Here is a 14,643-nt window from a genome sequence, read left to right on the forward strand (position 1 = left end):
TGTGAACACACGCCCGTGGCACAGAACGTAAGAAAGGTCAACAGCACCGAGGGCTGGAGAAAAGGAGAGAGAGCTAGACGGGAGCTACCTCCCGGGCCGTGTGGTGACAAAAACACACGTAAACCATCAGAGCCAGAAACAGCAGAATGAAGAAAGTAATCAGAAAAGGAACCACGAAAGACATGGAGTCTGAACAAGCCTTGTAAATATCCCCAGGACACAGGCACACCTTGTCAGACATAGAGAGCCAAGAATAAGAAGAGTCAGGAGCAGAAACACAACACAAGCGTGCCAAGAGCGAAAAGAGCAGGACAACACCAAAGACAGCAGAGAGGCCACACACAGATCATCCACCGGATCCGACCCCCTCCAGCAACCAACCAGGCCGGGGAGAGATAAACAAACAGAACGTTATCACCTCAAATCCCCGCCCTCAGATGGGTGCCAAAGGGTCCGATCACCAGTGCTCTGTCAGTGTAGCCAGTCAGCTGTAATGGGTCCGCATTCTCTCCACCAAATGTCGAAGCTCAGTATTTAACTGCAAGAATAAAAAGATCAATGACAACAGTAACATGAACAATTCGCTCTCAGCATGTTTGAGTATGCAAGATTTATTGGGAACCCAATTAGAAAGTAATCACAATGCAATATACGTGCACACGGAGACCTCAGCAAAGCTCACTGAGTGCCCAATTGGTATGACAGTGCAGAGACATTTTATAGGTATAAGCCCTCACAGGATGGGCATCATAGCGTACGTAATCTGGATCAGGCTATGACCTGCTAGACCAATCAGTGAAGTGCACATATGGTGTGATACCCTTTTAAGGCTCGAAGTGTGCCTACACCCTAATATTGTTACCCACGTGTCATCTACAAGAGCAGATTTGGGTTTTTCCCTAAAGGTGAAATCTGCGTTTCTAGTCTACGTGGATTTTGGCACGTACTTGACCGGCTAGGGTAGGTCATGTCGACATCTTTTACTGGAGATATGAGGTTTAGCAATAGCAAGCTAAAAGCTGAAAGCTGGCATGTCATTTTTCTGAAGCCTTGCGTTTGCTCTGCACGTTGCAGCTGACTGAGACTGGCTTGACACACAGAATGGAGCGTGTGACCATTCTGTGGATTTCTGCTGGTGTCTTTCTTTAGTAGTTCAAAGAAGACTATAGGCCTGAAAACATATGTATTTGGTATCATGTAAATGTCTGCTTCGTCAGTTCATTAGGCTTGACTTACTTACAAGGAATTCGGGACTTGAAGTTTTTATTTCACAAATGGATAGAGTTGCATCACAAACGCATTTCTGTGTAAAAAAAACTGGGAATGGCATAACTAGTGAACCAAGGACCTTATAAAAGTTTAATGCAATGGTGAGTTTATGCTCTTTCCACTGTTTATTGCTAGAAATGACATGCTTGCGTTTGTGTTGTTTTTCATAACTACAATTTGTTGTTTGAAATAACGTCAAGGCTGGCATTGTATACATTTTCTAATTTCATATCACACATGCATATTCAATGTGTTCTAAATGCACACATTTTCTTAACAAGGGCATATAAATGAATGGTCTAAATAAATGTAACAGAACTAAGTAAGCACATAGAATTTGCAATATGCTGCAAAAATCAAAGCAATATTGGGATGGAAAAGTTGCTTTCATTCATGTAGAGATTCTGATGTTCCCTTACGTACAATCATCATGACAAAAAATCCTATTTTTGGATTAGCGCCTGATTCACAAATGTGAAATTACACTTTAGTGTACAGTGAGTCTTTTTTTTAGTATTCAACAAGTATGAGTTAAATGTACATTTATGACTGTGGAGACTCTGCATTCAGGTCTCCTGAGGAGCTCTCCGCCTGGGCTGAAAGTGTAAGTTCACATTTGTGAATCAGGTACAAGCTACTGAACATACGTGACAAATGATTTTTTGGGTGAGTTAGGGATTTACAATAAAGCCAAATCACAGCTAATATTGTTTTTCCAGAAAATACTATCCATTAGTTAGATCAAGGTCAATATATATACATATATATATGTGGTTCCTGAAGTGTCAGGAACCAAGAGGACTGAGAGACCAACATTGTGGTGTGATCAAAAAAGCAGCAAAACCATTGACTTTCCTCCTTAAGTAACCCACTTGGGCTCAACAATTGACGGATTTTAATGTAATGTTTCCTCGCCAACACCCACTGGGGTAAAACTTTAAGGGACTTCAAGGACCAGGAAGCATTGCGATTCCACGCTCACTGGGGGGGGGGTCTTCAAGTGTAAAAGGGAGCCCTCATTGTTGTCGGGAATGCAGTTTAAGCCAGTGAACAACGGCAGAATGCTGCCCGAAACGCATTTGATTCAGAAAAGGGGGTGGTGATGAACAGAGTGTCTGAATTAAGCAGACCACTCTTACCCAGTCCAAAGATCAGGGCTTGATCCATCACCGTTTTTTAGCTCACTGCACCATCCCAGCTCAGAACCTGGCTACATGCAAATTAGTCTGACCCTGGCCCAGTGCATCATAGGAACAGGGCAGACCAAACTACCAAGCCAATTCTTATACTGGGAAGGAAACAAGCTTCCGGGGACCGGTTTCTGGCATTTCAGCCGTCTTCGGCCCGGCTTGCTTGAATCCTGATGATGCAATGAGCAAGGGACTCACATCTGAGTATACCCTTCCACGCTTATGGTGGACAAAAACGAGTCAGAAAAGGGGGTGGTGATGTTTGTGGATTATGTTAGCGGCATCCCAGTCGCGGAAACGTTCCTCCGCATGAAAGTGGACCTGTGGTTCCTGAAGCGTTTGGAACCAAAAGGACTGAGAGACCTATGTTGTTTGGTGATAAAATAAGCAGTAAAACCATCGAATTTCCTCCCCAAGTAGCCCACTTGGACTCAACAATTGACTGATTTTAATGTACTGATTCCTCGCCAATACCCACTGGGGTAATACTTTGAGGTACTTTAAGGACCAGGAAGCATTACGATACCACGCCCACTGGGCGGGTCTTCAAGTTTAAAAGGGAGCCCTCATTGTTATCATGAATGCAGTTTAAGCCAGTGAACGAGGGTAGAATGCTGCCTGAAACGCGTTTGCCCACTGATACACACGGAAGAAGTGAACGTGTGTTTGTTGTCTGCCCCCAATAAAGAAAGGTGACAACTCTTGGGCGCGCAGGTGTTTCCATCGAAGGTAACCTTTTTTGTGGATTATGTTAGCGGCAGCCTAGCCGCCGAAACGCCCCTCTGCTTGAAAGCGGACCTGTGGTTCCTGAAGCTTTTGGAACCAAGAGGACTGAGAGACCTACGTTGTTTGGTGATAAATAAGTAGCAAAACCAGTGATTTTCCTCCCTAAGTAACCCACTTGGGCTCAAAAATTGACAGATTTTAATGTACTGTTTTCTCGCCAACATCCACTGGGGTAAAACTTTGAGGGACATCAAGGACCAGGAAGCATTGCGTTTTCACGCCCACTGGGGCGGGTCTTCAAATTTAAAAGGGAGTCTTCATTGCTGTCGGGAATGAAGTTTAAGCCAGTGAATAATGGCAGAATGCTGCCCGAAACGCGTTTGGCCACAGACACACACTGAAGGAGTGAACGTGTGTTTGCTGTCTGCCCGCAATAAAGAAAGGTGACAACTCTTGGGTGTGCAGGCGTTTCCATCAAGGGTAACCTTTTTTGTGGATTATGTTAGCGGCAGCCCAGCCGCGGATACTTTTGATTGCAAGAGGTTTGAAGCAAATCAATGCTGGCAATGGGGAGTTAGGGCCTAGCAGCAGAGCGCGCACGGAGTGATTTTGGAAATTTGCATGAAAATGTCAAGGTCCCCATTTTTGTAGTTTTGCTTTTTGGCTGTTTAGGGGTCTTCTACTTGTTTCCGCCTGGGTTGGCGGCTCTGGGGCCGTTGCTGGGAAGGTCTTATACCAGATAAAAGTGGTTTGGACAAAATCGGAGCAGAAAAAGATTTTGCCCTTTTGATCACTTGCCTGTCTTTGGGGTGCTGTTTGGCAGGCTTTTAGGTTGTTGTGGGTGGGTTTTGGGGTCTAGGAGCACTGCTGGCACAGTCTAATGTGGATTGCATTTGTGTTTCAGGAAATCCATGGTGGAAAAGGGGAGTTAGGGCCTAGCTGCACAGCGCGTTTGGACAGAATTGAAAGAAGGCCGAAAATATTCTAAGTATGAGATTTTCCATTTTTTCTTTTTGCCTGTATGGGGGTGTTCTGCTTTTTTGTGGGTGGGTTGGCAGGTCTTGGGGCATTGCTGGGAATGTCTAATACCGGATAAAAGTGGTTTGGAGAAAATCCATGCTGAAAAGCGTTTTGGCACATTAACTTAGGGCTCAATAGGGTTAGCACTAGCAGCAGGACTGCATGTGTTTCGGGGTGTTCTAGATTTTTGCAACTGAGTTCTGGGGTCTTAGAGCACTCGTGGGAATGTGTAATTTTGGTTGCAGTGGTTTGAAGAAAATCCTTGGTGGGAAAGGGGGGATTTGGCCTAGTTAAAGAAAGCGTTTGCCACTATTCTTAACTTAGGGCTCGTTAGGGTTAGCAGTATTGTATTGCATGTGTTTGGGCGGGGGGCTGTTTGTGGGGTGGTTTGCGAGTCTTGGAGCGATGCTGGGTATGGATACTTTTGCTTGCTTGCAAGTGGTTTGAATACAATCCACGGTGGGTAGAAGGGGATTTGGGCCTACTTTACTTTCAAAGTACGTTTTGTCACCATTTTCTACTAGGCCTCGTTTTTTGAGATCTGATTGGGGGTCGTCAACATTTTTGCGACTGGGTTTAGTAAGGGTCTGGGAGCACTGCTGGGAAGGGCTTATTTTGTTCTAAAACACAGTTTACAGTACACCTAGCTTGAGGGGAAAGATCTGCTAAATTAATTAGCCCATACTTATTTATCCTTCAAAAGGAGACTCAGACAGAATACGCACTTTCAAAAATATTGTACTGTCTATTAGGAAACTCAAAGTGTGACTTTTTGCACTACACAGCGTACATACCTTATATTTATTTGTCAGTGGTGTTCTAATATCACTTCCTGTTTTTCCATCAATAATTACAGGCCGGGTTTTAGCCTGTGCAATGGGAAAAGAATGAAGTCAGGCTTCACATTAGCGAGTCGCAATTCAGCATCCGCCAGGCAGGCAGTGGACAGGGTGTCTTCTGGTCACCAACATTGATGGACGGAGCGTCAGATGGAATGGAGGAGTCACGCTAATAAGAGGAAGGGTTGGATGTATCTTACAACTTCCCAAATTCAACAGGACAACTACAACAACATACAGATTCAGTATCCATTCTTTTCTAATTATCTCTTAAGTAATGTTATTGCTGTGAACTTCTATGAGTGTGACTCTGCATTTCTTTGATCTCTGCTTCTAAATTCATCGCTACAGCCATTGTATAGGTTTTACTTCTGCTATTTTTCAAACCTAATTTAACGTACGAAGTGTTTCTCTGAGTGCAGAGATAGGCTAGTGAAAACGCATAATTATTACTGCAGCCCTGTACAGTCCCATTCTTTCATTCACGGTTGTCGAAAGTACTACTTACTTTTCAGTAACAATGCATGCAGTAGTGCATGCACTTCCTTTATGTCACTTAAAAGATTTATGGTTTGCTTTGTACCCAAAGATTTCTTTATCTTCAATTATTGTTTGTCCATGCTGTGCTTTTTTTTTACTTCTCTCAACAAAACTTTCCCAAAAACCCCCATTCCCATCCATTTTCCAAACCCCAACCCTCTTCCCCCGGGCTGTGTGGTTTTGATTGATGTGTGACTAAATGACAGCAATAATTCCACACACTTGCTGGGGAGGATAAGGTCATAGCAACAGGCTGGTGAAGAAATCCGAGGATATATTCTATTCTTACTCAGCTTGACACTCAGTCACTATTGGTAAATGAAAGCAGATTTTCATGTGCGCCATCAACTTGATTGGTCATCAAGAACATCCTTCTTCTAGACGTGGCAAATTATTACGCTGCTGTGTCCTTCACCTTCAGTACTATTTCTTGTAGTAGTAGCCAATGTCAAAGAAATTCAACGCAAGTGCTAGTTATACTTTCAATACTTTACCATTTGTTAGGCTACATTGTGGCCCTGTTCTAGTGTACTGTCACCTGCTATATTCTCTATCGTACCCTTCTAATGCTACATTAAGGAAAAACAAGGTTTCATTTTTTTTTTTTTAGATGCTGCAACTGCCACTGTGTAACACCACAAGTACCACCGCAATGATGATATTTCATCCGCCCAGGTTTGCCAACCTTAATCGCCATTTCGCGTGCAGCCAGCCCTGTGCCTAGCCCTATTTCTAAACACAAATTACAGGTAAGATAAGCGTTTGGGGGGAGGTAGTATAATGGAGTATTAGGAGAGACGAGAGACTGACGGTCCTAGGACTATTGAATTCACTTACTCTGTGAGAGGCACTTAGTTTTGAAAACATTTGGGCCATTGGTACTTACACAACTTGAATCAAGATGCCACTTAAGTTTCTGGACTGTTAAACCCCCACCCACTAGCCTCAAAAGCAGTAAAAAACACGTATGCTAAGATAACGTTTAAAGTATATTTATATATCCCTAACATAAATAATCTCCCGCAATACCCAACCCATCCCCCCTCCCGAAACCCAATGAATGTCCCTGAAAACTAAGTCCAAAAAAGTAGAAAACCCAATTCCCACTCCCCAGAAGTCTTTAAAAAAGGGGCAAGGGACAGTCTCCTCCTACTGCTGGCTGCTGTTGACTTTTCGGGCCAGGTCGGTATGCTCCTTGCGGAGGGTCTCGAGCAGGGTTTTGGTGTTGAGGAGCTCCTGCCCGAGGTAGGAAACCCTCAGGGAAAGGCGGTGCATCCTTTTTTTGCAATTGCTGTGGGGGGCAGCTGATTTCTTTGCTGCTCGGTGGTGGTGGGTGGCTGCAGTACCCCGGCTCCGTACCGCTGGATACCTGCTGCGCTGACTGGCTGACCCAGGGAGCGCAGAGGAGGATGCAGGTGTCGCCGTGGATGTTGTTGACGTACTAGTCTGCATGTCATCCTCCTTCTGGGCCACCAGCCGCCGATATTCGGCGACAGTGGCCTCCAGCCTCCATTGCCGGGCCCTTTTAGCCAGCTCCTTCCATGTTGGTTTGGAAGGAGCATCCATATGAAGAAAGAAAGACATAGTCTGTAACCAATGCTCTTTAAGATTAACACAAAATGATTCAGCACAAAGTTGTGTCACAGTAGAACTAGCAACTTGCAAGCGCAGTACATAACTATTGTGGCCAGTATCTATCTAACCTCCCACTTCTTCATCCTTGCTTTAACATTAGTGGGAGTTTAAGGAATCAATTCTACTAGCACTATGGACTCACTCCATTAGAGTCGACTATGACAGTACACCAGTCTTATTCTTCTTCTTCAGCAAAATTAGTACGTTAACTTCTGCAAGCCGGCATAATGCCAGCGCAGTCAACTTGCACCCGAGAAAAACAGCCGCCCGCCATGATGAGTGAGACAGACTTGCGTTACTGTACCAGTCCAGTACATGCAGGTGGTGATGCTCTTACTTTTCTATTATGGGTGGCACTGAGAATACTCTGTTACAAGGGCTACTGCTTAATTAATTTAACTTTCACCCTACAGTGCCAATGAATACTAGAAAAGGAAAATGAAGAAGATAAATAATCTGATTATCTATCACTGCACATGGTATGTATTTGCTTACATATGGGATGACTTTAGGTGCTTTGCTTTTTATTGAGTGAACAGTGATACATCTACACATGAATGACCGAGTTCTACTAAACCTATTAACAGAGTTAGTGAGTGGCCATCGTAATAGCCGGATATATGCTGTGCTTGCAATACAAACTACTGCTACTATTCATGGTAGTATTCGGACAAAATTACAACTTCTTTTCCTTGCCTTTCCTACACTGGGAAGGACGTGCAGGTGCAGTGTTACATTCTCTTCAAAGTAACACTTAGTTCATCCAGTGACCGTCTACTCTCTCTAGATACACATGCTATCTAAGAGTCAGATAGTACCATAATCCAGGCATCCATCCATTCAAACTATATGTCAATCATTCTTCTTCATGTCTCTCATCTGGACAAACCTTACGTTTTCTCACGGGGAGCACACTATGCAGTCTGCAATCTCAATAAGTAAGGAATATAAGCGCTTACCACTGCCCGCCACTACCGTGGCAACCCGCACAGCAGTTTGGTCCGGCACTTGCATCGCCTCCTCCCCAGAGCTTTCCTCCTCCACCCCCGCGCTGGGCCCAGCACCAGATGTTCCACCTACAAAGTACATTTAAGAATGTTAGATGTCATAGACATACAACACTCACTAGTATTTTGTCTAGGAATGAAGAAATGTGAATACAGAAACCAATCTAATAATTTGTGATTGTTGGAACTGGGATCACCAGCTCCCCGAGGGTAGCATGGCACGAGCGGGTAGGCATCTGAAAGCTTATGTGTAGAGCGACCATACAGCACACGCATTCACTGAGACAGTAAAATTGGGCACGCAATGAGTGACACCACTCCAGTTAGTTTGTATAAAAATTAGATAACTTTTATATGGAGCAGAGTCAGGGTAATTAAGAATTCACAGTATTGTTAGCTTATTAGCTTTCCTTTAAAATACATGTGTGACAACACTTGGCAATAAAGACTAGATAAATAAATATTAAATATTAAATAATAAATAATAATTATCCACAGGCCTGACCTTGGCCTTGCTTCTTATCATCACCTGAAAGAAATACATTATAAAGACATGAATACAACACTGCGTTAAGTACTAATCTCCATTTCTTCAGGTAAGCGAAGAGCATCTCCATAACAGTAACATCTTTCCGCTGTAGGAGTAAGCAGTGCATTAAGTGATGATAAAAACATGTCATTAAATGTGTAACATCTTATTAGCCTCAGCATTAAGCAGCCATAACTCTCCTCCTCTATTAGGAGTAAAACTTATGAATGCATAAATGATGTATCATAAATAACTGTAGGTCAGAGTTATCATTCTCCTTACACCTATGAAGAACTTCCTGTGAAGTCAACGTAAAACATTTCCTGAGGCATGAGGAAATCACCATTTCATTTAACAGGTCTCAAACATAGCTGGGGACCTTAGTACATACGTTAGAACAGGGCCTAAGCGACTTCCTAAGCAGTTTCGCCTTAGTATATACCCTTCCCATAATCAGGGGCTAACTGTAGGCTTCCTTTAGCATCTCATTCGGCAGGAGTGAAAACATAACAGATCCTTAAACTCAGTAGGTTGAGATAACCCCTTCATCAGTTAGTTAGGAAGACCCACCTCCTAGACACAGGTACTGCATTTTCTTAATCAGGAATAAACCTTTCCTCAAATGGGAGTAACCATTTCCTTATATACCTAGAGGCCTACGGGAACCACTGCATTAGGCTGGAGTAAACATGACATGTGGCCCAAGAAACATTTCATTACGTAAGGTTAAGCTTCCCATTACATAAGGCAGACAATTTGGTACAGTAAGGAGCACTTACTTCACTCCATAACTATGGGCAGGAAGTTCACCTCCCGAATTACAGTAGTAAACATTTCATTAGCCCGGTATAAACCTTCTCCTCAGGTAGGCTTCAATGGCATATCACAACAAAAACATTAACAGTCCCCTAGCCAGGGGTTGAACTCAACTTGAATCGGACTCGTCCTCGAGCACCACCCGCCATCTTGGGGCTGCCTCGGGACGCGTTCTAGCTCTCCTCCACTTCCGGGAGAGAGCTACTTAGTCCTCTCTCACCAGGATGCGCAGCGGACGAGCGCAGCGGGCGCGCGCCGAAGACGCGCCTAAGACAAGCCCGTCTGCGCCCGTCCGAGCCTGCACCGGGCCCAGGGCCACCCCCCCTGTCCAGGCTGCCTTCTATGATATTACTCCCACCGTTTCCTATACCTCTGGTCAGCTAAGAGGGATGAACCCTGGATTAGCTAGGTCTTGTAAGGTGCTATCGCTCACTAACGATCTTACTGCCATAGGGCCATCATGCATGGGATGTCATTATACCCTCCCACTGCCTGTACCTGCAGCTAACCATACTGCGCATCTACCTTCAACCACCAGGGCTCAATCTCACTCTGGGCATTATTTTAAAGCGGCACTCATTAACTCTTGCTCCCTCCCCAAACATAGTTTATCCATCAGGGATTGCATTATCAACCAGGAATTGGATATTTTGTTCATCACCGAATCCTGGGGTGATGACGCCTCTGGTCCTGACTTTGTCGCTGCCACCCCTGGAGGTTATTGTGTCGTTAGACAAGATAGAACTTCCGGGCGAGGTGGTGGCTTAGCTATCATTCATAAAGATGCTTACCGGACAAAATTTGAGCACATTCCAACCCCTAACTGCGAAGCTATCGCGTTTGTTATCAATCTCACGCAGAAACAAGCTTTTAGAGGGACATTGGTCTACAGACCACCGGGCCCCCGGACAAAATTCTTAGCTGCGCTCGCAGAAATTACTGAATCTGTTATAGGATTCTTGGATTATACTATCCTTGGAGATTTTAACTTTCCATTGGAAGATATGGAAACCAAGGACACAGTCCAACTCATTGCAGACATGCAAGCAATAGGATTGCAACAGTTGGTGAGAGGTCCCACACATGAAGCAGGGCACACACTAGACGGTCTGTTCACAAATAATCCAGGTATTGACCTGATAGCAGTACTACCATTGGCATGGTCTGATCACCAAGCCATTATCTTCAGAATCCGAGCAGTACAATCTAACCCCCCCCAGACCAAAGCCCGGTCATCACTGGGAACACGAGCCTGGAAAACGGCCGATATTCTCCATCTCGCAAACCTTCTTAGGACCTCGGTCCCAGAAAGTTCTTATGATCCTGAAACCCTGTCCACCAGCTTTCAGGAATGGTTACTAAATGCAGCTAATCAAGTGGCACCTGAGAAATCTTACTGCCCAAATAGAGCTACACCATCGGCCCAGTGGTTCACAGAGGAGCTGCGCCTCCAGCGTCAATATTGTAGAAGTCTAGAAAGACGCTGGAGAAAGCATTATAGCCCCTCCGCTAAGCAAACTTATAAAGATGCTCTGGCAATTTATAAAAAAGCTATCATCACTCAAAAAAACACATTCTTTACTGGTCAAATTGAACAAGCCCAGAACTCAGCAAGGATGTTATTCCAGGTCGTGAATTCTCTCTCTACTCCTCCCACTGGCTCTGCAACTGAACCTTCTCAGGAATTCTGTAACTCGCTGGCCAACTTCTTCACCACCAAGGTCATGGATATTTATTCAATTTTCCCTCAGTTACCGGCGGAAGTCAGGACTGAACCATCCTCCCACTTGGCTGTGATCCATCCTTCTTTTTCGGGTTTCAAGCCAGTGACAGAAGATCAGGTCAGCATACTTGCTGCCAAGATCAAATCAGGCTCTCCGCTTGATCCATGCCCCCCTGATATAATGAATCAACTCCACAATACTATCTCTCAGCCGCTCACCACCATCTGTAATGCCATCTTTAAAACAGGCGTCTACCCGGACATCTGGAAGAAGGCCATTGTTAAACCTTTGCTCAAAAAGCCTTCTTTAGACCCCACTGTCACGGCCAATTACAGACCCATTGCTTGCCTGCCCTTTCCCGCCAAAATCGTAGAGGCCATCATGACCCAGCAGCTCTCAGAGTTCATTGAACAACATGAACTTCTGGATGATACACAGTTCGGTTTCCGGAGGGGACACGGAACCGAAACAGCGCTGATAAAGGCCTCCGATGAAATCAGATACATCTTGGATTCGGGAGGAGCAGCAGTGCTCATTCTGTTGGATCTCTCGGCGGCCTTTGACACGGTCGACCACACCATCTTGGTCGACCGTGTCACAGCCCTGGGGATTAACAATTTGACCAAAGATCTTATAGCTTCTTTTTTAGCTAACCGCATACAGGCAGTTAAACTGGGCAATTATTATTCGTCGACTTCCAAACTGCCATGCGGGGTCCCCCAAGGATCGTCGTTAAGCCCTGCGCTTTTTAACATTTATGTTGCAGATTTGGCAAGGGTCATAAAATCTCACGGGATGCGCCTAACTACCTACGCTGATGACACCCAACTTGTGTTGGCGGTGCATAAGAACGGCCCAGTGGTGGCAGCTAATTTTCAAGAGGGGATATTGGAGGTACAAGCTTGGATGCATAGCAATTGCCTAAAACTGAATGCGGAGAAAACGGAGGTTATGACCTTTGGTAACATCTCTCCTGAATGGTCCCCAATTTGGTGGCCTACTCAGATGGGTCCGCCTCCGGTCCCAGTTGCAAAGGTCAGGAATCTTGGAGTGATCTTTGATAAACATCTGTCCTTCAAACATCATGTAAATAAGGTTGTTTCAGGTGCCTTTTTCACGTTGAAAAAGATAAAAAAGCTGCTACCGTACTTGCCAGCATCAGCTGGAAAAACACTGATTACCACCTTGGTGTTTTCCAAGCTTGATTACGGAAATGCCCTCTTTTTTAACACGCACAAATATATTCTGAACAAGCTTCAATCCGTTCAAAATATGGCAGCCAGAGTCCTCCTCAACATTCCTAGGCGCCAGTCCACCTCGGCAGCTATACGCCATCTTCATTGGCTAAGAGTGGAGAGCAGGATTAAATTTAAGGCATTATGTATTGCCTATAAGGCCATACATCATACCGGCCCGAAATTTCTAAGAGAGGCATTTCAGCCATACACCCCTATAAGGAACCTAAGATCAGCAGCCAGTTGTCTACTAGCTGTTCCCCGAACAAGAACCGCCACCTGGGGAGACAGACGCTTCTTGGTAGCAACTCCTAGATTGTGGAACTCTCTACCCTCACATATCAAAACGGCTCCTACTCTCATCTGTTTTCGTAGGGCATTGAAGACTTGGCTCTTCAACCAATAGGTTTGTGCTTACCACTGTATCTTAAAGTATCATATTGCGCCTAGACACCCTTGGGTAGTAGCTGCGCATTAAAAATTCCATAAATAAATAAATAAATAAATAAACCCTACACCAGTCCCAGGGCCTAATTGATGTCCTGGCCCAGTTCAGGGGCCTGGCAGGTACTTTCCCTCTCCCCTCCTGCTAATAGAGGGGCCTTCTCAGAGTTTCTTAGGGCCAACAGGGCCCAGCAATAGTTTATCCCGGGGAGGGGTGAACTCGGGGCCTTCCCCGGCTCTTCCGCCCTCCTCCCCGGGGTTTTACCTTGTGGTCTTCTCTCCACAAGGAGCCATTGCGGTGTTTCGGGAAGATAGGGAGGCCTCACGCTGGTAGGGACCGGCTCCGTCCTGCTGGCCGACCAGTCCCGGGCCTCCTGATGATCACTCCTGCCTCAGGACCTGTCCGGGAGCGTGAGGAATCAGGCAGCAATGGCGTGTACCGAGCCCCAGAGCCAATCCGAGGCTCGCTTGCAGGTGCTCAGCCACGCTACCAATGAATGCGTGGCGGGGACGGCCCCCGTCACGTGATGGTGGTTCCCGGCCTCGTCTGGCCTGGCACGGCCTCTCCTCAATCCCACAGCGGCTTTCCTCAGCTCGGGGGCCGCACGGAAAACAACACAGGTGCAGGGCAGGTTAAGCGTCACTGAAGGATGCACTGGCGGTTCGCGACCCCAGTCGCGCTCGACCACAGCAACAGGTGGCACAGGCAGATCCAGGGCGGCAGCGGTAAGTACCCCGATCAGGGCTCCGGGGCCGTTGCTCTTCGACGAGGCAAAGCTCTGGGGCAAACAGTCTCCGATGAGCCGGCTCTGTGGGGGGGTCATAAGCGAGAGCGCTTCTGTGAGATGACAGCGCTTGGCAGAGTTAGCGCCTAGGGGTACATGTACAGCGCTGCTAGCAGCATCAGTCTTTCAGCGGTCACAGCGCTCGGGGGCAATTAAGGTAGTTCTGGAGCTAGCGCTTCTCTGGGGCACACATTTGAGCTGCGCTCTGCCATTTTAGCACTTGGGCAGACAATTTGGTGCAGGGACCCAGCGCTTCTCCAGGGGGCCCAGCAGTTCTGGGATCCACAGTGCTGGGCAGTTCAATAAGGTCTGTAAGTCAGGCAGATATAGCGCTTCAGAGTTCTAGCGCTTCAGGGCCACTATAGCCTCAGGAATCACAGTGCACTCTGGCAGCATCAGCAGGCTCAGTGCTTCTCACAGGGACACAGTAGATAAGCGCTTGAAGGGCAATATAACGCTTAGCCAGCAGACAGTTTATTTCAGTTGGAAGCAGGTCAGCAGGACCAACAGGACAGGCCACACAACTGTGTCAAACCAACAAAAGGGGATCCCAGGTGGCGTCAGGGAGCACAGGGAGCGACACAGCGCCAATACCTGGTTGTCTTCTCAATAGTCTTGTGGTTATTTGGTTTCTTCTTGGCGCTTTATGTTTCTTGCGCCCTTGTAAATTTCAGTCTCTGGGTTCCTTGAAGGGGGGGGGGGTTGGAGTTGATGGCTGGTATGAAATCTCCTCAGCCAGTCTCCTCAAGTAGCCCCTGGGTTCCCCTTCCGCCGGGCCAGATCAGGGGGGCAAGTTCAGGATCCCTCAACACTTGAAAGGCAGCACCTAAGCCCTGTCTGCACCAGTGTCATAGGTCCCTGTCTAGGCCCCACTGCCTAAAACT

This window comes from Lissotriton vulgaris, chromosome 3_1 (genome assembly GCF_964263255.1).
Source record: "Lissotriton vulgaris chromosome 3_1, aLisVul1.2, whole genome shotgun sequence".
NCBI lineage: Eukaryota > Metazoa > Chordata > Amphibia > Caudata > Salamandridae > Lissotriton > Lissotriton vulgaris.